At 47.0% G+C, this 21,729-nt stretch overlaps 1 protein-coding gene across 1 annotated transcript in view; it reads right to left on the reverse strand.

The window, feature by feature from the left end:
- The window catches only part of AGBL1 (AGBL carboxypeptidase 1), a 732,367-nt gene that overhangs the window by 231,965 nt on the left and 478,673 nt on the right, over positions 1-21,729 (reverse strand).

The following is a 21,729-nucleotide window of genomic DNA, read 5'->3' on the forward strand; positions in this document are numbered from 1 at the left end:
CTATCACGGCCTCCGCAGGGACACAAATGGCATTTATGTATTAAGTATTTACGTAGCCCATCACGGCTGAAGAGGAAGACGCGAATGGTGGCTGTAGGACAGCCACCATTCACACAGCAGCGCAGATGGGAGTAGGTAGGTGTTGCATTTCATGCACCTTTCGTGGGGTGGGGGCGGCAGGGACTTCGTCCCATGTGCCTTTTGTGGGGTGGGTGGCGGGGACTTCGTTCCACGATGGGTTTCGATATGGATGTAAGAAAGTCACTTACCTTGAACGAAATTTGATTCGCGGTGGGGAGGAGGCGCTCCATCCCTCACCCCCGAATCCTGGCCGGGGGGGAGGTGCTCCGTCCCTCCACCCCCGAATCCTGGCCGGCTGGGCCGCAAATGGCGGCGGCCGTAGCCACCGCCATTTGCATCCCTTCAGTCAGCCGTGATAGGCTACGTAAATGTTTACGCAGCCTATCACGGCTGAGTAAAAAAAAAAACTTCCGTACGCAATTGGCATTTACGTATTAAGTATTTACATAGCCCATCACGGCTGAAGAGGAAGACGCGAATTGTGGCTGTAGGACAGCCGCCATTCGCACAGCAGCGCAGATGGGAGTAGGTAGGTGTTGCATTTCACGCACCTTTCGTGGGGTGGGGGCGGCAGGGACTTCGTCCCGTGTGCCTTTTGTGGGGTGGGTGGTGGGGACTTCGTTCCGTGATGGGTTTTGATAGGGATGTAAGAAAATCACTTACCTTGAACAAAATTTGATTCGCGGTGGGGGGGAGGCGCTCCGTCCCTCCCCCCCGAAATTCTGGCTGGGGGGGAGGTGCTCCATCCCTCGCCCCCGAATCCTGGCCAGGGGGGAGGTGCTCCATCCCTCCACCCCTGAATCCTGGCCGGCCGGGCTGCAAATGGCGGCGGCCGTAGCCACCGCCGTTTGCATCCCTGCAGTCAGCCGTGATAGGCTACGTAAATGTTTACGCAGCCTATCACGGCTGAGTAAAAAAAAAAACCCTTGCGTACGCAAATGGCGGCGCCCATGGGCGCCGCCATTTCTGTTCCTTATTTTGGCACGTCTAGTCTATGTAAACATTTACGTAGACTACGGCGAAAATAAGGGGAACACAAATAGCGTAGCATCTAAGCTATTTGTGTTCCCCTTATTTTCGCCGTAGTCTACGTAAATGTTTACGTAGACTAGACGTGCCCAAATAAGGAACGCAAATGGCGGCACCCATGGGCGCCGCCATTTGCGTACGTGCAGTTTTTTGTGTGTTTTTTACTCAGCCGTGATAGGCTACGTAAACATTTACGTAGCCTATCACGGTATTTTTTTAAAATCTAGCCGTGATAGGCTATGTAAATCTTTACGTAGCCTATCACTTTTTTTTTTTTTTACTGGAAATGGCGGTGGCGGCAGCCAGTCGGAAGACCAGCCGCCGCCGCCGCACCACCGCCGCAGCCGCCGCCGCCAGGAGGATTCGCCCAAGGAAGTCCCATCCTGGGGGGTGCGGGGGGGGCAGACTGTTTCGCCACCAATTTTGGGGGGCCAAATGCGCTGGCATTCGGCCTCCCCGAGATTCGTGGCGAAATTCTCTGACATCCCTAGGTTTTGAGGTGCCGAATGCACTGGCATTCGGCCTCGCCAAGATCCATCGCGGAATTCTCTGACATCCCTAATTTTGTTTGCATTTTTAATGTACCATCTTTGATCACAAACTTAGGAAAAGCAGGTATCAATCTATTACTGTGTTCCAGTCACGTTTTGGTTTGCATAGTGTGAATTTGTTAAGTTCCCTTGAAATGCAAATTGAACAAATTTATTTGCCATTTTTACTCCTCATTTAGAGGGAGGCTAAAATATTTGTAGGTTCCAGCTAGCCTGAGAATCTCGGGGATTTTGAGGGAAGCTAAATGTCCTTGAGGACCTTTTTCTCCCCATAAGCATTGTGTTGTTTTGTTGTTTTGTTTTGTTTTTAGCCATCTCCAGTGCTCAGCAAAATCTTTGTCAAGGCCACTAGGAAACTGGTCAAGAAAAAACAGACCTCCTAATTTGAAGTCAAACTCCTAAGCACCCCTCCCCCATTTTTCCACCTTCCTCATGTTTGGTTTCTAACTGTATTCCTTTCCTCACAGATATTCTTTGCTTTGACAACACAGTGGACTTAAAATTATGCCAGCAACCTCCCTCAAGGTACTGAGAACAAGATCCCAGGAAAATTATTTGTTTTTCTTCCCACTTATCTCCTCCTCCCCCTTGGCATACAAGCTACAAAGGCTGCAGTGCATCTCAGGCATTATTATTTCTCTAAACTGGAGACAGGACTTCAGAGCTTGCTTCACCCCAAGAAAAATGCAAAACATGATTAGATACAAAAACCTGATGAGAGAATCAGAAAATCAAAACACCTTGTAATATGTAGTGCGTGTGTGTGGGAGAGAGAGAGAGAGAGAGAGAGAGAGAGAGAGAATTGAAATCTCCTTCTTTTGGAATAACAGTCTTTTCATCTGCCACATTCCTGGGCTCTGAGTCAGAACCTATTGAAGTTAATGCAAAATGTCCTATTGGTTTCAACAGGCTAATAAATAATTCTTCCTGATCTTGCACAGGCCTGTGCTTCAGCCACAGTACCTCATCATTTTTTTAACTAGCATTTGGTAGTTAGAGCTTGTTAGAGATGTGACTTTTGTGTAGGGATGGCGGAGAATTTCTCCCCGAAACTTCGGGGGGCTGAGCGCCAACGTGTTCGGCCCCCTGAACAAGTTTCGGGGAGAAATTCTCCGCACCCCCCCGCCCCCCGCACCCCCCCCCCGGGACGGGACTTACCTTTGCCGAATGTCCCTCCCGGCGGCGGGTCCGGCCGGCAGTTCGGCGGGTGTTCATGCAGGGTGGGAGCGGCAGCCGGTCTTTCACCGCCGCCATTCCAAGAAAAGAAAAAAAAACAAAAACGCCCCCAAGAAATTCCAAGAAAAGAAAAACGTCAAAAACGCTAGATTTGCAAAGTCAGCCGTGATAGGCTACGTAAATCGTCACGTAGCCTATCACGGGTGACTTTAAAAAAAAAAAAAAGCGCATACGGCTAATGGCGGCCCCCATAGGGAGCTGCCATTCCCGTTCCTTATTTGGTCGCTGTAGTCTACGTAAAGATTTACATAGACTACGGCGAAAATAAGGGCAACGCTATTTGCCCTTATTATTTGCCTTAAATAAGGGCAACTCCAAAAACTTTGGAGTTCGCGGCCGGGCGAGGAGAGGCGCCTCCTCCCCGGCCTGAATTTCGGCCGGGCGAGGCGGGAAGCCTCCCCCCCCGGCCTGAACTTCGCAGGGGGAGCAGCGAAGCGCCTCCCCCCCACCGCAAACAAGCTTCGAGGACAGGTAAGTGACTTTCGTCCTCCCCTACTTTTGTGCTACACCAGCCTACCAAACAGGTTCACAAAATTTAGTAGTCCACCAAAAGTTTGTGTTAGCTCCCCCACCCCCATGTAAACACTCATGTGTTAATCATCTGCGAACATATAAAAGAACCTACTGAAATACAAAAGACTGTCAATTTCCACACACACACACACACACACACCCCCTTCCCTCAGGAAGCATCAAAGTAGAGGATGAAATTGACAAGTTCTTTGAAAAGTATGGAATATTGTTCTGCTGGTCTAAAGGAGGCAGTGTGTAGAGAGGATGAAACTGACAAGGATATTGACATTGAGAAGAGGGAGATTATTTATTTATTTATTTTACATACACTATTTATATACCACTCCACATCAAAAATTTCAGAGCAGTTACCAGCAAGATAAAAGAATAAAACATCTTATTAAAACAGTTAAAACATTTTAAAAGGAACATTTTAGAGGAATACGCCCCTATGGACTGCATAGTGGACAGGTGGACTTGCAATTGTGTGCACTTGCACAAGATTGCCAATTAAAAATAAAGAATAAAAAAAAGTATGACCCCATTTGCACAAATTTCAGGATCCCCTGCCCCAATAAATCGAATTTGTACACACTCCCACCAATAAAAAAACAAAAACAAAACGGAATCCATATATTGGATCGACCAGGTACAGATCAAGTCAACACCAGTGGGGGAAGTGGGGGCGGGGGGGGGAAGAACAAAATTCACCAGGTCTGAGCCAGAAAAATCTATCAAGATTTCACCTCCAAAACAGAATTCTCATATGTCCCTAGTCAGATGTTCCCAGGATGCTACAAGCATCTACTTCAATTTTGAGGATTAAAAAGGGAAAGCAGAAAGTTTCTTCGCCTGACCGCCTGAAAGCCACCCTGGAATCAGCACAAGCGTGAGGCTTTTTATAATACCGAATTGCACCCCCCCCCCGCCCTGGCAATCTGCTTTGGTGCTTCTATCTCTTTCTCTCTTTGTGTCATTCTGTAATTTACAAGGGACTGGTGCATCGTAGCATGCACTCGATCAGAAAATTACTTTTGTGTGCAGTTGCCCATGAATATTTCCACATTATGCACTTGCATTTGCACACCAACTCCTGCTCCCCTACGCTCCTCCTTAGAACTATGTTTTTTAGCAGTAGATCTATTTACTCTCATAAAAAAATAAGTTAATAATTTAAGACATAGCATGCACATAGCATTTGGTGGCATTCAAAACACTTCATATTATTATCCCTGTGTTGTAGGTATGAGGCTGAGGCTTTGTGGCTTGCCAAAAGTCACCTAACACCTTGTCAAGATTCCCCTCATGACCTGGACCCCCTGAACAATTCCTTAAGGATCTCCTTCCTCCTTAAGAGTCCCACCTTCCTTCTTTTACTTTCCCCTTTACAATAATGTCGGGTTTAGGACGTGGGGTGATTGACACACCAGACATTTGGGGTTCAACCACAACAGTTTACTGGGAAATGAAAACAAACAATCACAACTAAAGGTATTTACACAATAGAGCTGAGTGATACAAATGCCATTAAGAGAAAATAAAAGTTGCAAAAAGCCAGTTCCTTTACCCTAGCTGTACTTAGACTTCCCTCTTCAGTCTCTGTTCTGACTCTCTTGCTCTCTTTATATAGCCTCCTCCCTCAAAACTGAAAGTACTGTTTCAAACCTGAAGAAATGAAACTTAACTGGGGAAACGACACTATTCCTCTCATGGATACCCCTCCCATCAAAAAGCCCCAGACCTCTAGGCCTGACCTTTTTCTTTTCCTTGCCTCTGTAGGCCTCAAACCTTCATACCCCTATTCTTGCTTTCAAACCACTTCCACAAAATACAATGAGGGGAGAGCAGGATCATACCCAGTGCCCCCCCGACCACCACACATTTAGCAGATTGTATGAATCCATCTCAGTGCACATTAAACTGTACACACAATCAAGAACACTGTACATGCACACTAACTTCTTCTGGCACATTCAATGGGGCATGTGGAGGTAGGGATGTATGGACAGTGTAGAATCTGCCCCGTCTGTATTTTGCAGATTGTCAGGCACCTTTTGTTCCATTGTCTGCCCACAGATAGATGCAAATATTTTTTTTCTGTCATGTGGAAAAATGCGCAAATAATTACATAAAAATTTACCTAAGTATTTCCATAATTTACCTCAGTATGTAACATTTAGTGAATTGTCTCCCATTCCATTCAATGCTTCCTCGGCAGAAACGTATGTATTATTGTACGGATGTATAAGCGTAAATTTTGGGAAAGTAAAAAAATCACCTGAAAGTCCACGGACTCTGTGAGACCTCAGGGGATCACTCCGTAGCAGATTCCGCAGGTCGGATTCTTAGGAATCCGAGCTCATTTTTATCCATCTTGAATTTCTCCAGCATCCCTATGTGGAGGTCAAGCAGCCCTTTCAGAAGGTGTTACCATGTTCCCTCCCCCTCTCCATACATTCATTGAACATGGTTTGAAGATAAAAATAGAGCTCTCGTGAGTTCACGGCCAGGTCCAGTGTAGGGATGTGTGAGAAATTCTTTTCAGTTTATTTTTGATCAGGATTTACCCAGATTGCACCTTCTGGATTGAACACGGATTTCGAAACAATCTGCAGTCGAAGTTTGTACATTTCTGAACTTTGCAACGTGATCTGTGGACCCCCCAAAAAATGCATTTGACACCACCTTTGAAAAATGCACATTAAAAAAGTGTACTTTTGAAAAATGTGCACGAATAGGCTTTAATCATTGGGAGAAGAATGTGTATGTTTCAATGATGTGCACAATTGATGTGCACATTTGGAATAATACTCATGAAAATATGCATGTAATTTCAGGTGAAAAGAAAAAAAAATCCTCCCAATCTGATATGGACTCGAATCAGAACAAGCTTCAAGATGGGATTTGGAGAACTTCAGCAAACTCAGGCTTGGCTGATTTGCACATCCCTAGTCCACTATCAGCAAGCAAGACCCTCAGGCAACTGAGAAGTGCAAGAGTCCTGGCAGGGCTCACCACCACTGATGTTGCCCCCCAAATGTCCTGGTGATCTGATCAGTGTCAGATGACTGGGACCAGGGGCTGCCATTTAAATTCCACACAATGCCCTGGAGTGATGCTACATTACAATGGCAATACAGGTGGACCGGTGAAAGGCCATTGATATATAACGACCCCATTTGTGCAAATTTAAAGACCTCCCAAAATGTGATCCCATTTGTGCAAATTTAAAAACCTAGAAATTACTAAAATGATCCCATTTGCACAGATTTAAAGACCACCACCACAACAACAGCAGCAGCAACAACAAATATCCTATTTGCACAATAAAAAGACCCAAAAATAATATTAAGAAAAACCCCACGCACATAATCCTATTTGCACAAATCACAGGACCCGGGGGGAGGGGGGAAACTGCATCTATTTAATGTGTGCGAAAACAAAACAACAACAACAACAACAATCTGTACAGGTCCACTCCCACCTATTGGAATAGAAATATGGCAAAATCCTGTCAGGCTTAAATGGTATGGAATTGCCACTGTCACACATCCCTAGCAATGGCCAGATAGTGATGGCCACCCACCTGGATAGATTTAAAAGGGAATTAGACAGATTCATGGAGGATGAGGCTATCAATGGCTAGTAGTCATGATGGGTATATATTACCTCCAGAATCGGAGGCAGTATGACTGGGGCCCTGAACATCTATCCCAGAATTCTGCCTCTGAATACCAGTTGCTAGAGAACATGAACAGGAAGGTGCTCATGTCCTGCTTGTGAGCTCCCGGTAGGGATGTACGAATCACTTACCTGTTCTGGTCGGGGCATCCACTGTGGGGGGAAGGCTCTCCGTCCCTCCCCCCCAGAATGCTTGATGGGGGAGTCAATCCGGTCTTCCCCCCGGAATCTTTGATGGCCAGCTCCGCTCCGTGGCCAGGCCACAGAGCAGTCGGCCAGGGCCGTCCGCAGCTGGATTTCCAGCCGCGGACGGGCTGGTGCGGACGCAAATGGCGGCTGCCATAGCGGCCGCCATTTGCATCCAGCCAGGCAACCGTGATAGGCTATGTAAGAATTTATGTAGCCTATCACGGCTAACCCCCCCCCCCGCAAAAAAACCAGCGTACGCAAATGGCGGCTACGGCAGCCGCCATTTGCGTTCGCTATTTTTTGCCGTACTAGCCTACGTAAATATTTATGTAGGAAATTACGGCGGGAAAAAAAAGGGAACTGCAAATAGTGTAGTGGGCGCTATTTGCGGTTCCTTTTTTTCTCACCGTAATTGTCTACGTAAATATTTACGTAGGTCAGAACGGCGAAAAATAGCGAACGCAAATAGTGGCCGCCGTAGCCGCTGCCATTTGTGTATGCTGTGCCCGGCTGCGGCTGGTCAGGAGACCAGCCGCCGCCGCTGCAGCCACTGCCCTGTAGCACCCATCGCCGCACGCGCCGCACCTCCTGCCACTGAATCCGCCGCATCTGCCCCAGGTAAGTGCCGTCCCGGGGAATTCCGGGGGGAGCGGGGGGCAGGAGGCCGTTCTGCTATGGATTCCAGGAGGCCGGATTCTACAGAATCCGGCCTCACTGGAATCCGTGGCGGAATTCTCTGCCATCCCTAGCTCCCAATAGGCATCCAGTTGGCCACTGTGGGAACAGAATGCTGGACATAGAATCATAGAATAGTAGGGTTGGAAGGGGCCTGCAAGGCCATCAAATCCAGTCCCCTGCTCAGTGTAGGAATCCAAGTCAGAGCATCCCTGACAGATGGCTGTCCAGCCTCGTCTTGAATGCCTCCAGCCCACCACCTCCCTAGGGAATTGGTTCCATTGTTGCATTGCTCTAAGTAGGGATGGAGGAGAATTTCTCCCCGAATCTTCGGGGGGCCGAGCGCCAACGCATTCATCCCCCCGAAATCGGAGGTGAAATTCTCTGCCCCCCCGCCCCCCCGGGATGGTACTTACCTTTGGCGAATGTCCCTCCTGGCGGCAGGTCCCAGCGGCGGTTCGTCGGCCTTTCGTCGGGGGCGGTAGCTGGTCTTCCGACCAGCTGCCGCCGCCGCCGCCATTACAAAGTAAAGTGTAAAAAAAACAACAACCCCATGATAGGCTATGTAACAATTAATGTAGCCTATCACGGCTAGATTTCCAAACCCATAGGGCGCTGCCATTTGCGTACGCGCTTTTTTTTTTTTTCAAAGTCACCCATGATAGGCTACATAACGATTTACGTAGCCTATCATGGCTGACTTTGGAAATCTAGCCGTGATAGGCTACGTTAATTGTTACGTTAATCGTATCACGGTTGTTGTTGTTTTTTTTTACTTTTTGTTTCGCAGCCGGGGAGACGGGGCGCTTCTCCCCGGCCTGAATTTCAGCCGGGCGAGGCGGGACGCCTCCCCCGCTCGCCTGAACTTCGGGGGGAGAAGCGAAGCACCTCCTCCCCACCGCGAAGCACCCCTGCGAAAAGGTAAGTGACTTTCGTACATCCCTATCTAATAGTCAAGACATTGTTCCTGATGTTCAGCCAGAATCTGGCTTCCTGTAACTTCAGCCCATTATTCTGTGTCCCACACTCTGGGATGATCGAGAAGAGATCCTGGCCTTCCTCTCTGTGACTAACTTTTGAGTTCTTGAAGAGCATTATCCTGTCACCCCTCAGTCTTGTCTTCTCAAGGCTAAACTTGCCCAGTTCTGTCAGTCTCTCTTCATAGGGCTTTGTTTCCAGGCCCCTGATCATCTTCGTTGCCCTCCTCTGAACCCTCTCCAGCTTGTCTGCATCCTTCTTAAAGAGGCTTTTGGTCTGATGATTCAGCACATTACATTCTTAGGATGTCATGCATGTCTGAATAGTGGTGCAGCTAGGGGATTTGGGGGCCTTCGTGCTCATTCTGTTGAGTGGACCCTGGATATTTGCCACTAAGTCCTGCTTTGACAGCCCCACTATGGGAATAGGCAACACTGATTTGCTGCCACAGACAGAACTAGCAAATCGTCTCACCCATGGTGCTTTTCAGTGGAGCCAGTTCATCACACAGTCTTCTCCCAGTCATCAAGTGTACAATAACTGAGTGTTGAGAAATCAAGCAGTGTCCATGCATTTGTGAACTGGTCCTTAGCTTTCAGACTGGGGGGTGGGATCCCTTAAGGTAAAAGTCCTGGAACACAACTTATTTTCTCCTGGGGGAAGAAGAGTGCAGAGGGAGACTCTCCTTAGCTGGAAGCTTACATGTGGGGATAGCAAAGCTGTTGCATTCTTTGCATGTAAGAACATAAGATGAACCCTGCTGGATCTAGGGATGGTGGAGAATTCCGCCACGGATTTTCAGTGAGGCCGAATGCACCCCCCAAAACCCATGGTGGAACGGCCTCCCACCCCCCACCACCCCACGGAATCCCCCCGGAACAAAACGTACCTGGGGCAGCAGCAGCTCCAGCAGCGGCAGCTGGTCTTTCGGCTGAGCTGCTGCAGACGCAAATGGCGGCCGCCGTAGCAGCCACCATTTGCATCCTGCCAGGCTGCCGTGATAGGCTACGTAAGTATTTACGTAGCCTATCACGGTAAAGGCAGCCACGCAAATGGCGGCCACTGTGCCACTTGCATGGCTGCCTTTGCTATGATAGGCTACGTAAATACTTACATAGCCTATCACGAAAAGAGCAGCGGCGCAAATGGCGTAGCAGCCGCCGTTTGCGTTCCTGCTCTTTGCCATGATAGGCTACATAAATACTTACGTGGCCTATCACAGCAGCCTGGCAGGATGCAATGGCAGCCACTACAGCGGCCGCCATTTGCATCCACAGCAGCCTGGCCACAGCTGGAACTCTGGCTGTGGATGGCCCTGGCTGGTGGCTCCACAGAGCCACTGAGGAGCAGAGCCAGCCAGGGAGGATTCTGGGGGGAGGGACGGAGCGCTTCCCCCCTACAGTGAATCACACCTGCAAAAAGGTAAGTGACTTTCGTACACCCCTAGCTGGATCAAGCAATCTAGTTCAGCATCCTGTTTCAAAGTGTGGGCCACCAGATGCCTTTGGGGACCCTACCTTGTGGTAGACAATTCCATAAATTATTAATTGGTGTGTCGTGCAAAGACGTTTTGTCAGATAACCGTGGGCTCCAGTACAATGGAACAGAGATGGAGGTGGAGGCAGAGGCAGACGCAAGGATGGGAACCAGGACCAGGACAGTGAGTGAGATGGAGATGGAGAAGGGGAAAGAGATGGAGACAGAGACAGAAGAAGAGATGGTGATGGAGACAGAGGGGCAATCTACATTACAACTTTAAATTGGTTTCAACCTGGTTTATCTAAAGGGATCCTGCAGTTTCATGAGGGTGCTGAGAATTCTTTGCTAGAGACCCTTGTCCCCTGCCCAAGTGGCCCCTCTTCCTAGAGCTACAATTCCCAGAATTCCTGTATTTGTTAGCCGTAATCACTAAAAACAGGTTTGAAACCAGTTTAAAGTTGTAATGTAGATTGCCCCTGAAACAGAGAGAATGCCTCTCTTCCATTTTCTCCACACCACGAGTACGTTCATATACTTCCACCATGTTGAAATCATCAGATTCAATATCTGGCATCTCCAGTAAACAGACGGATGGACAGACAGACAGACAGACAATGGTTTCAGGGGCAGGAGAGCTGTATCTAAGACCCAGGAGTGTTCCTGTCTGTCAAGGTTGTGGGGATGAGCCATTGGTCTGACTTGGCTCATCTCACAGGCTGATTTTCTGGTTGCAAATTCAGGGGGATTGGGATTGGGAGCAGTGTCACATTTGTTCTGCAGTTCTGTACTGATTAATCTGCCAAGGAATACTGGTGCAGACTAGTCTCCTAGTCTGTTTTTAATCTGCACAGAAGTTAGCATTGGAATATGTATGTTAATGTGCATTTTTAAACACCTTCTCTCTCTAAATATTCATTTCTAATGGCATTTTATATCAAAACACAATATTTTGATGTACCTTTTTCTTTCCTAGCCAAGAACTTGCATTGGAGCAGTGTTCCAAACTAAGTTCCAAAGTAGGGATGTCCGTCACTGGGAAATCCAGCTCTTTTTTGGCTCTGCCAAGTTTCGCAGCATGTGACTTACTTCATGTCTGTGAGCTGAGATGTGGGCTGTTCCCCGCACTCTGGGAACTGTTTTGTGCATGGGGGCGGGGAAGTTCTACAGGTTGCACAAATCTCTGAGCAATTCGCACAAATTACAGCCATATTTGTGCAAATTACACAAATTTGGCTATACTTTATGCAAATTCAGCTGCAAGTTGCACAAATTGCTCAGTAATCTGTGCGAATTGTAGAACCTTCAAAAGAAAAATGCACAAAATTCCCAGAAAATCTGTTAACTGGCCCAATTTACTTCAGATTGAGTCGGAGGGGCTGAGATCTAGGAAGATCAGTCGAATTCCACCCCACCCTTCAAACAGTTTTCTCTGGCATCCTTATTCCAAAGTGCATATTTGCCTAGTAGTACAATTCCAAAGTGCATATTTACCTGGGAGGTACAGAGCAGGTCAGTTTGCATCAGGATTTTCACAAAGTTGAAATTAATCAACAATCCCTAGTCATTAGTGACCTTCCTCTTGAGGAACCCCTGATAAGGTTGAATGCTGTTTGAAAACCACTGCCTTAGAATTACTGAACACACAGAGAACAGGAGAGGTGCCAAGAGATTTGTTTTTTGATACATAGAACCCTTTCTTTGAACCTTTGTTTATTCTTCAGCCATGAAAGGCATTTTTCCCAACGTATTAGCCTTCCCATCCACAAACATAAGCTTAGTGGGGACAGATGCAATCCAAAGGCTTTTGAAACTTCAGAAGGTTAATCAGACTGAAGATTGCAGAGGTCAGTAAGTTCTGAATGATGATGATAAGCAGCCCAGCAAACACTTGACTCTATGCCAACCAGCCTGCAAAATCCAATACTGCACATCGTCCTAAGTGGCTGAGGGCACAGCTCAAAACATTTTCATAGTGGAGCTTGATTGCCTACATGCTGGGATGTATTGAAAAGCAAGGGCGAGTGAGAGCACAGGGCTGTTCTCTCATCCATATGATCTCCTTTCCATGAGCATTCATCATGGGTCTTGCTAGTTCATTAACAAGGCATTGTGGTGCTGCTTTTGTTAAATGCTCACACAGTAAGAAGCTGTCTGGGATGCATGCTGAGTCTCTCTGTGAGTCAGTTGCTAGGGTTTGTAATCTGCTGCACCTCATGAGTTTGCATGGCATGTCTTGAGCAGAAATGGTTTCTGCCCTTTGGGACAAAAAGATCAAATGGAGCCCTTTGGAATGGGCTGCAGGCATGAATATGACTTGGCAATAGTGTCACTAGGCAAAGGGTGATAAGTAGCGCTGTGCTGAAAATTCCTCTCACATTTTTTTCAACCATTCTCATTCAATTTGATAGAAAAGAAATTGCTTTTGAAAAGAAATTCAAAGGAGAAGAAATTCTGGAGATATTTGCATGGGTTGGGCTTGGGGTTCTTGTGCTTACCGTACTTGTGAAGTGGCTGAGGAGTGTGCGTGAGTGTCCTGTCTGTCATTGTACAGTAATCTTTGTGGCAGCCTCGGCTTCCTGCACTTCAGTTAAAGCCATCATGAGGGAGACATCATGAGGCAATTCCTCCCATGGCCCTTTTTCAGTTTGGGAAGTACAGGTGGCCTGGGAGGCTGCAGAGCAATGGAAAGATGTGTAATATATAGAGAGAGAACACACACAGCCCCCTCGGCCACCTCGCAGGGATTAGGTAAACTCAAAAAAGCCACCAAAAGAAATTCAAAATTCTGCCTTAGAAAAGTGGAAGCCTCACCACAGCTGATGCTGTTGCCACCTACAGAAGCACTGCAGTAAACAACAACAACAACAAACCCTTAGGAAAAAGGAAGAAGCTGTTCTATAACCCCTGCCAATAGTGAGCCATATCTGTGAGAAACTGTTGGAGAATTTCTCCTCCCCTAGGAGAAATTTGGTGAAATTGTCCCCCCAGTTTCTCTGCCCACAGATAGGTGGAGAATTCTGAGAGACCATCTGCACACAGCTCTAGTGATAAGAGAATGTGTCCTGAATGCAACCTGGGAAGGGATGCACAAGAGGCATTCTGATGAAATGGATAGAACAGCCTCCCCCAGATGGCTTCCAGAGGTGTTGGGATGAAACTCCATGGCTGTTGACCATGCCGACTGAGCCTGGGAATGATAGGAGTTCCAGTCCAACATATCTGGAGGTCACCAGGTTTGGGAATACTGGAATGGGATGTAGGTGTTGAATTGCTATCCTTTGACCTAGTCTGCCCCATGGGGATGCCTTTTCACAGAGGAAGGAGGTGGAAACTATGCACACCATGCTGTCCCCTTTGGAGGAAGGGTGTAATACAATTACGGATGGTGCAGGCACCCAATTTGTCCAGGAATCCAGTGGAACCCCCCCTGCCCACACCCCCAAGCCCCACTTGCCAAGTTCCTGGCCCCGTTCACCCCCTATCAATGCAGCGAGAGCAGTCTGTACTCAACCTGGCAGCCTCATTCAGCTCTGCAGTTGCCATTTTTTGAAAAATAAAATGGCGATCACAAAAATGAGCATATTTGTGTTTGTGCAAAAGTGCTCATTTTTGTGAATGCACATATTTGCTATCGCCATTTTATCTTTCAAAAAATGGTGACCGCGGAGCTCAAGGCTGCCAGGATGAGTGCAGGCTGCTCCCTTGAGTGCAGGAGGGGCTCAAGCACGGTCTGGGGACCAGCGAGTGGGTGTGGGTTCGCACCTCCCTAAATTCAGTGCAATGCATGAAATAATGAAGTGGATGTGACTCTAGTCATCTGCATCTCATTGGACTGCAGCAGTCAAGGGTGCTTTCCCTGCACAACATCTTCTGAGCAAACCCAGCTTCAGAGCCATCTGTCTGAGAATGTAGAATTTCAGCAGTAATACCCTGCAAATTACACCCTAGCCTCTTTGATGCCTTTCCCATGCATCAGATTAGACTGTGTTTCCATACCTTACTCACTACCAGGTCAAGAACCAGTTCTAGTTCCTGGTCCCACTTGGGGACAGGGCATTCTTGAAATTACAAGTTGGCAACAACAGACAAGATGCTGCTTTGGAAAATCTCCTTCTGAATTTTGCTGCTGACCTAATTTATGAGTTTGAACCCCCATCTTCCTTCTTTGAGTCCATTTCATGATTAATTTAGTGCCACTGAATTTCCTTTACCAGCCATGGAGCAGAAACCACATTTCTGAGCCTATTAATCTCCACTCCGGACCCATTTACATAAGGGCTAAATGAGAGAGAAGCCATTTGTACTCTTTGTTCCAAACACAGGACACTTATAGAATTGTAAAACATCCAGGGCAATAAAAATCATTAAGTAGAAAGCTAGGAGCAGAAAGGATGGATTGCCACAGATGCTTTAGTTCCAAAGCTTCTAAAATCTTCCATGCAGTATATAAACACCAATGGGGAAAATTTTGCCCATCCCAGGGGTTTGGTTAGCGACATCATATTGCATATTCTTCTTTTTAGCATAGATGTGTGGAGCCACCCTGAGAAAATCTGCCATCCTCACAATCAAAATTCTTTTCCATTCCCTTGAAATTAATGCAACATGTTTGTGGGTGCAAGGTATACACATTCATTCAGGGTATGCACATTCATCTTGAGAGATTGATTTAGGAGAAATGAGAAGAAAGGACATAGCTCAATGGTTGAGCACATGCTTTGCATGCTGGAAGTCCCAGGTCCAGTCTCAAACATCCACAATTTGTTTGTTTGTTTGTTTGTTTGTTTGTTTGTTTTAAAGGCTCAGGAAGCAGATGATCTGAAAGACTTCTGCTGGGTATCCTAGAGAGCTCTATTGTCAGGAAACACAGATTGGTTCCACCCTTGCTTTGTTTTCAGCACCATATCCAATTGTTCCTTTTAGGTAAGTACTTTCTGCAGCTTCAGGATTCAACCAAGAGGATGTCTCTCTTCCTTCTGACCCAGAGAGGTGCCTTTCCTTATAAGTGGGCAAGCTAACCCTATATGGGATATGTTCAATAACAATACCTTCTGAGAAGTCTCCCTCTTCAGTAACAGATATAAAGGTGCATGGTTCTAGGAGATCATGATGTAGCATCTTCTCTGGTCCATCACTCCCTTCTGGTCTTACCATGTAAACTGGTAGCTTATCTTGCAGCTGCCTGATCACCTCATGTATTTGGGGTTCCCATCTATCTGCTAATTTATGCTTCCCTCTCAGATGAAGATTTCTGACTAAGACCCAGTCACCTTCAGATATTTGAGAATACCAGACTTTGTCATCCCACCTTCTCTTGTTAGCACTCTGGTTTGTTTGTTTGTTTTCTGTTTCCTTCCTTGCCAAATCATAAGCATATCTCATCATGGATGCCCTGCAAAGCCCCTGCTCTGTAGGAATATGGGAATACTAACTGATCAACAATTCCTTCCTCCCTATGCACTCGCCTATAGAGAATGGACCAATTCATTCATTTGTTTGCTGCATAAATATTTTCTATGCTTCATATTTCGTAATTTGTTCTATGGTATTTGTCCTTTTTAGGAAGTTATGTACACTGCCTTGGGATTAGGGATGTGTGTTGCTGCCAAGTTCGCTTCCACAGTTACGATCATTCCACCCCATTTCTGTTGCAAGCTGAGGGTGGGGTAGAGATGTCACAGGAGTCCAAGAGGGGGGTGAAGTCTGGCAGACTCTCCCACCCCCGGCCCTCCAGAACCCATTTGCTGAGCTGCTGCCACTTAATAGGCCCGCTCACCCAATGCTCACGCAGTCCGCACGTGCCCAGCAGCTGCCTATCCCTTAGCAAGCCTCCATTTTGTGTAAAAATGGTGGCTCAGGTTTCTCCATAAAAGTACTGTTGGGTAAATGGCATCTGAAAAGGGGCCTTTTACACAACATCCCAGACATAACTGGACCAGGGGATTGTGCAATGCGGTGGGCACAGGTGCAGCAAGAGCCCTGCAACAATGGACAGAGGTGAGTCCATCCATCCCCAGGGTGGGAGTTGGGGGAGTCTTCAACATTCCATTTTGTGTGCACTTTTTTAAAAATGTATACATCCCCCATAGTATACAGCAATTCCGAGTATATTTTTCCTCTAATATGCACATTTTGTAAGCATTTCCCCCGCAATATACACATTTTTATAGTACTTTTCTTTTAAATTGACATTTGACAAACATGCTTGCAATGTTCAGAAAAGTGTGGATTTCAGAGTGAAAACTGTGTTCAGCTTCATGTAGATGTCTGGCAAGTGCAGAGTTTTCATCAAATTGAGAACATAATGAAATTTGCACCCATCCCTACCTGGGATCCCTGGAAATTGATGTTTCTAAATAAATAGATGGACAGACAGATGGTCTGATATGATTAAGGTGGTTCCCTGTGATATCTGTTGATAGGCCTTCTGCCTCAGTGCTGGTCACAGAGAGCCACTGTAATGTAGTGGTTAGAGCAGTCTTCCCCAACCTGGTGCCCTCCAGCTGTTTTGGACTATATGTCCCAGCATTCCTGACCATTCACTGGTCAGGAATGGGGCTGATGGGAGTTGAAATCCAAAACAGCTGGAGGGCACCAGGTTGGGGAAAGCTGAGGGTTGAACTAAGACTGGAGAGATCTGGGATCTAAATCCCCCACTTGGCTAAATACTAACCTACCTCACAAGGTGGTTGTTTTTGTTATTAACAGTTTATTAGATCCCCCTCCATTTCCAATATAATAAAAACAGTAAACCCTTCCCCCTTCCCTAATTCCCTCCCCTTTAGGTTTTCCCCTCCTTTCTTCTTATTGTGCTGTATTTAAAGAGTAAAGTTTTCATGTCTATACGTGAAATCACTAAACAAACAAACAAAAATGGATGAATTAATAGTTGCATAGGAAAAAATACAATAAATACAATAAAATAAAAGGGTTGTGTCAAGAAAGTTTGTTGTGAGAATAAATGGGAAGAATAATAGGGGGAAAGAGAACTATGTCCACCATCCTTCGCTTCTTGGAGGAGGGCAAGATAAAAATGTTGTACATAATACATGGTTAATTTATTCATTCATTACATTTGTATCCTGCCTTTCCTTCAAGTAGGGATGGCAGAAAATTCCGCCATGGATCTCAGTGAGGCCGAATGCCAGTGCATTCGGCCCCCCGAAATCTGTGGCGGAACGGCCTGCCCCCCCACCCACCCCCGCAGATCCCCCCCAGGACGAGACTTACCTGGGGCAGATCTTCCGGGAGGCAGTGGCTCCGGCAGTGGTGGCGGCAGCTGGTCTTCTGACCAGCTGCTGCCGCCGCCATTTGCAGACTTGTGGGGTTTTTTTTTTCCAAGACGTGATAGGCTACGTAAAGATTTACGTAGCCTATCATGGCTGGGTAAAAAACAACAACAACCGCGTACACAAATGGCGGCAGCTATGGCCGCCGCCATTTGCGTTCCTTATTTTTGGTTTCTTAGTCTACGTAAATATTTACGTAGACTAAGACGGCAAAAATAAGGGGAACACAAATAGTGTAGCAGGCGCTATTTGCATTCCCCTTTATTTTCGCCGTCATAGTCTACGTAAATATTTACCTAGACTAAGATGGCCAAAAATAAGGAATGCAAATGGCGGCGGCCGTAGCCGCCGCCATTTGCGTACGTGGTTGTTGTTTTTTACTCAGAGCCCTCTGCGGCCAGAAATCCAGCTGCGGACGGCTTTGGCCTGGGCCTGGCCGGCTGCTCCACGGAGCCACCATGGAGCACAGCTGGCCATCGAGGATTCCGAGGGGGAGGAACGGAGCACCTCCCCCCCATCGAGGATTCCGGGGGGAGGGACGGAACGCCTCCCCCCCCACCATAAACATAATCCGTGGAAAGGTAAGTACATTTCGTACATCCCTACCTTCAAGGAGCCCAAGGTGATATGCCTGGTCCTGCTACTCTCCATTTTATTCTCACAACAACTCTGTGTGATAGGTTGGGCTGCATTAATCAGCCGTCTGGTTCTGGCATCGGACTGTCCAGTGGCTCATGTGGTGAACAGGGGCGAGCAGCTGGCAGGGGTCGGGCGAGTAGTACACAAGGCAGACTAGGGTGAGTCCATCCATCCCTAGGCTGAATTTTCTGAATTATGCATCAGGATGATAGCGAACTACTCTAAGCTATAGCAGCATTTCATACCAATTGCTGTCTGAACTACACATCAGTTTACAAACCAAATCTGGCACAAAATGATGCTCTGTCCTTGCATCGTCTCACACACATAACCAAAACTTTCCCCCCTCAAGTATGCATTTGATGGTATTCAGTTCCACTAAGCAGTGCAATTTGTTTGCCTGCCTGCAGTTTCTAGTATGTACTTCTCTTGGGATCAAGGAAGACGGAAGAAGTTACATGTCCTCACTCACTTCAGGCATTGGTCTCCACCCACTCTGGGAGAATAATAATAATAATAATAATAATAATATCCTCCCAAACTCTACAAGCACCTTCAATGTAATGATTACTGTAGAAGATAGTTGCTAGAGATCAGCACTGCAGAGTCTGGTGTTGATGGTACTGTCAAGGACATTTTTAATGATGGACCAAGGACATCCCTGGCTGGCTGTTTATGAGATGAGTTGTTTAAACAGTGAAAGGGACAGTCTTGGCATGCAAAAGCAGCATCTCATGCAGAAGTGAGTTAAGGAATGCATGTGTGTCAATGCAAGAAAGTAACTCTGTATCGGTAGCCTTCCATTTTTTCTGAAAATAGTAGGGATATACGAAAGGGACTTACCTTGTCCCGCAGCTTTTTTCGCGGTGGGGGGGAGGCGCTTCGCTTCTCCCCCCGAAGTTCATGCGAGCGGGGGGTGTCTTCCCGCCTTGCCCGGCAGAAATTCAGGCCAAGGGGGAGGCTTCCCGCCTCACCCCCGGCCGAAATTCAGGCCGGGGAGAAGCGCCCCGTCTCCCCAGCCGCGAACTTCAACAGAAAAGTAAAAAAAAAAAAACACGCCCCGTGATAGGCTACGTAATGATTTACGTAGCCTATCACGGCTAGATCTGCAAAGTCAGCCATGATAGGCTACGTAAATCATCACGTAGCCTATCACGGGTGACATAAAAAAAAAAGCACGTACGCAAATGGTGGCCCCCATAGGGAACCGCCATTCGCGTTCCTTATTTGGTCCCTGTAGTCTACGTAAAGATTTATGTAGACTACGGTGAAAATAAGGGCAACACAAATAGCCCAATGCAAATTTCTCCCCGAAACTACTTCGGGGGGCCGAATACGTCAGCACTCGGCCCCCCGAAGTTTTGGCGAGAAATTCTCTGACACCGCTAGAAAATAGAAGTTCTCTAGGTAGATGACATACAGCTAGGGATGGCGGAGAATTCCACCACAGACTCCAATGAGGCCAGATTCTTTAGAATCCCACCCCTGGAGTCCGTGGAGGAACGGACCACTCCCCTCTGTCACCCAGCAAAATTCTCCCCAGACGGACCCTACCTGCCACCTGTTGGTCCAGTCCATCCATTGCCATCCGCAGCCCCAGTCTGCGGCTGCAAATGACATCCGGAGTAGCAGACGCCATTTGCGTCCCTGCTTTAGCCATGATAAGCTATGTAAATATTTACGTAGCCTATCACAGCAAAGAGCAGGGACGCAAATGGCGTCCCCTATGCCATTTGCATAGCTACTCTTTTCGTGATAGGCTACGTAAATATTTACATAGCCTATCAGAGCTAAAGCAGAGATGTAAATGGTGTAGTGGACGCCATTTGCATCCCTGCTCTTTTCTGTGATAGGCTACGTAAATATTTATGTAGCCGCAGACCGGCAGTGGACAGAAGTCCAGCTGCGGACAGGCCCAGCCAGCGGCTCTGCAGAGTTGCCGCAGAGCAGAGCCGGCCAGGGAGGATTCCAGGGGGAGGGACAGATCACCTTCCCCCCACTGTGGATGCCCCGGAACGGAACAGTGACTGGGGTTTGTACACCCCTTTTGTTGTTGTTGTTGTTGTTCAGTCATTCAGTCGTGTCCGACTCTTCGTGACCCCATGGACCATAGCACGCCAGGCCTTCCTGTCCTGCGCTCTCAGCTAAAAGAACAGAACAAAATACCTAAATAACAACAACAACAACGACAATGACAACAGCAAAAACACAGCAACAACACGGAACAAAAAAGCAACCACATAAATAATATATATCAAATATATAAAAAACAACCTTAAAATCAAAATTGCCTGGAAGAAAAGAAAGTCCTTTGCCTCATGCCGAAAAGATAACAATGCGGGCACCAGGCCCAGCTTCTTGGGCAAGAACTCCATAAATGGGGTGCCACAACTGAGCAGGACCTCTCTTTTGTTGCTGCCCACCTAATTCCATATGGTGGGGGCACACAGAGAAAGGCCTTCAAAGATGTCATTAGGATCCAAACAAGTAGATATAGGAGGAGATATATCTGTGTTCCTTTAGATGACGGATAGCCAATGCAGTGCCCCTGGATATAGATCTTTTTAGTCCATGCCACTTTTGTATGGGTTCACACATAAGTCCATTCCATCTCATTTCTGCATTAATCTGTAGTAATAATAAAAATGGAATCTGCAGAAAAAGTCACATTTAAATATATATTACTAAATGTACTTTTCTCTCAAAATGTGCATCTTTAAACTCAGTTGGATACCTGTTTGTTTGTTTGTTTATTACATTTATATCCCACCTTTTTTTTTTCCTCTTGCAAGAAACCCAAGGAGGCTTACACGGTTCTCCTGCTCTCCATTTTATCCTCACAGCAACCCTGTGAGGTAGGTTAGGTTGAGAGCCAGTGACTGGCCCAAAGTCACCCAGTGAGCTTCATGGCTGAATGGGACTAGAACCCAGATCTCCCAAGTCCCAGTCCAAAACTCTAAGCACTATACCACACTGGCTTTTGAGCCAAGAACTGCATCGGAATATTCAGGAAGTATGAATACTGGTGGACAACTAGGTCCCCATCACCACTTTAGTCCAGGATGTGTGGATCAGGTCAATTCATATCAGAATTTACAAAGATCCAATTCCTCAAGCATCCATAGCGGGGATGCCATTGGTCCAAGTAGAATTAGGTCTAGGACAATCCATCCGAGAGGGGGGTGGAGTCTGGTGGACTCCCCCCCCATTCAGCTTCCAGACCCTGTTCGCCAAGCTGCCACGCACTTACCAGATCCATTCACTGAGCTGCTGTGCAGTCTGCGAGCACAGGCAGTGGCCCAACCCCTCAGTATGCCGCCATTTTGTAAAAAAAATGGCAGCTCAGGGTAGGGATGTACGAATCCCTTACCTTGTTCTGGGTGGGGCCA

Source organism: Heloderma suspectum, chromosome 11, assembly GCF_057233095.1.
Source record: "Heloderma suspectum isolate Gila_16-S chromosome 11, 16-S_ref, whole genome shotgun sequence".
Taxonomy (NCBI): Eukaryota; Metazoa; Chordata; class Lepidosauria; order Squamata; family Helodermatidae; genus Heloderma; species Heloderma suspectum.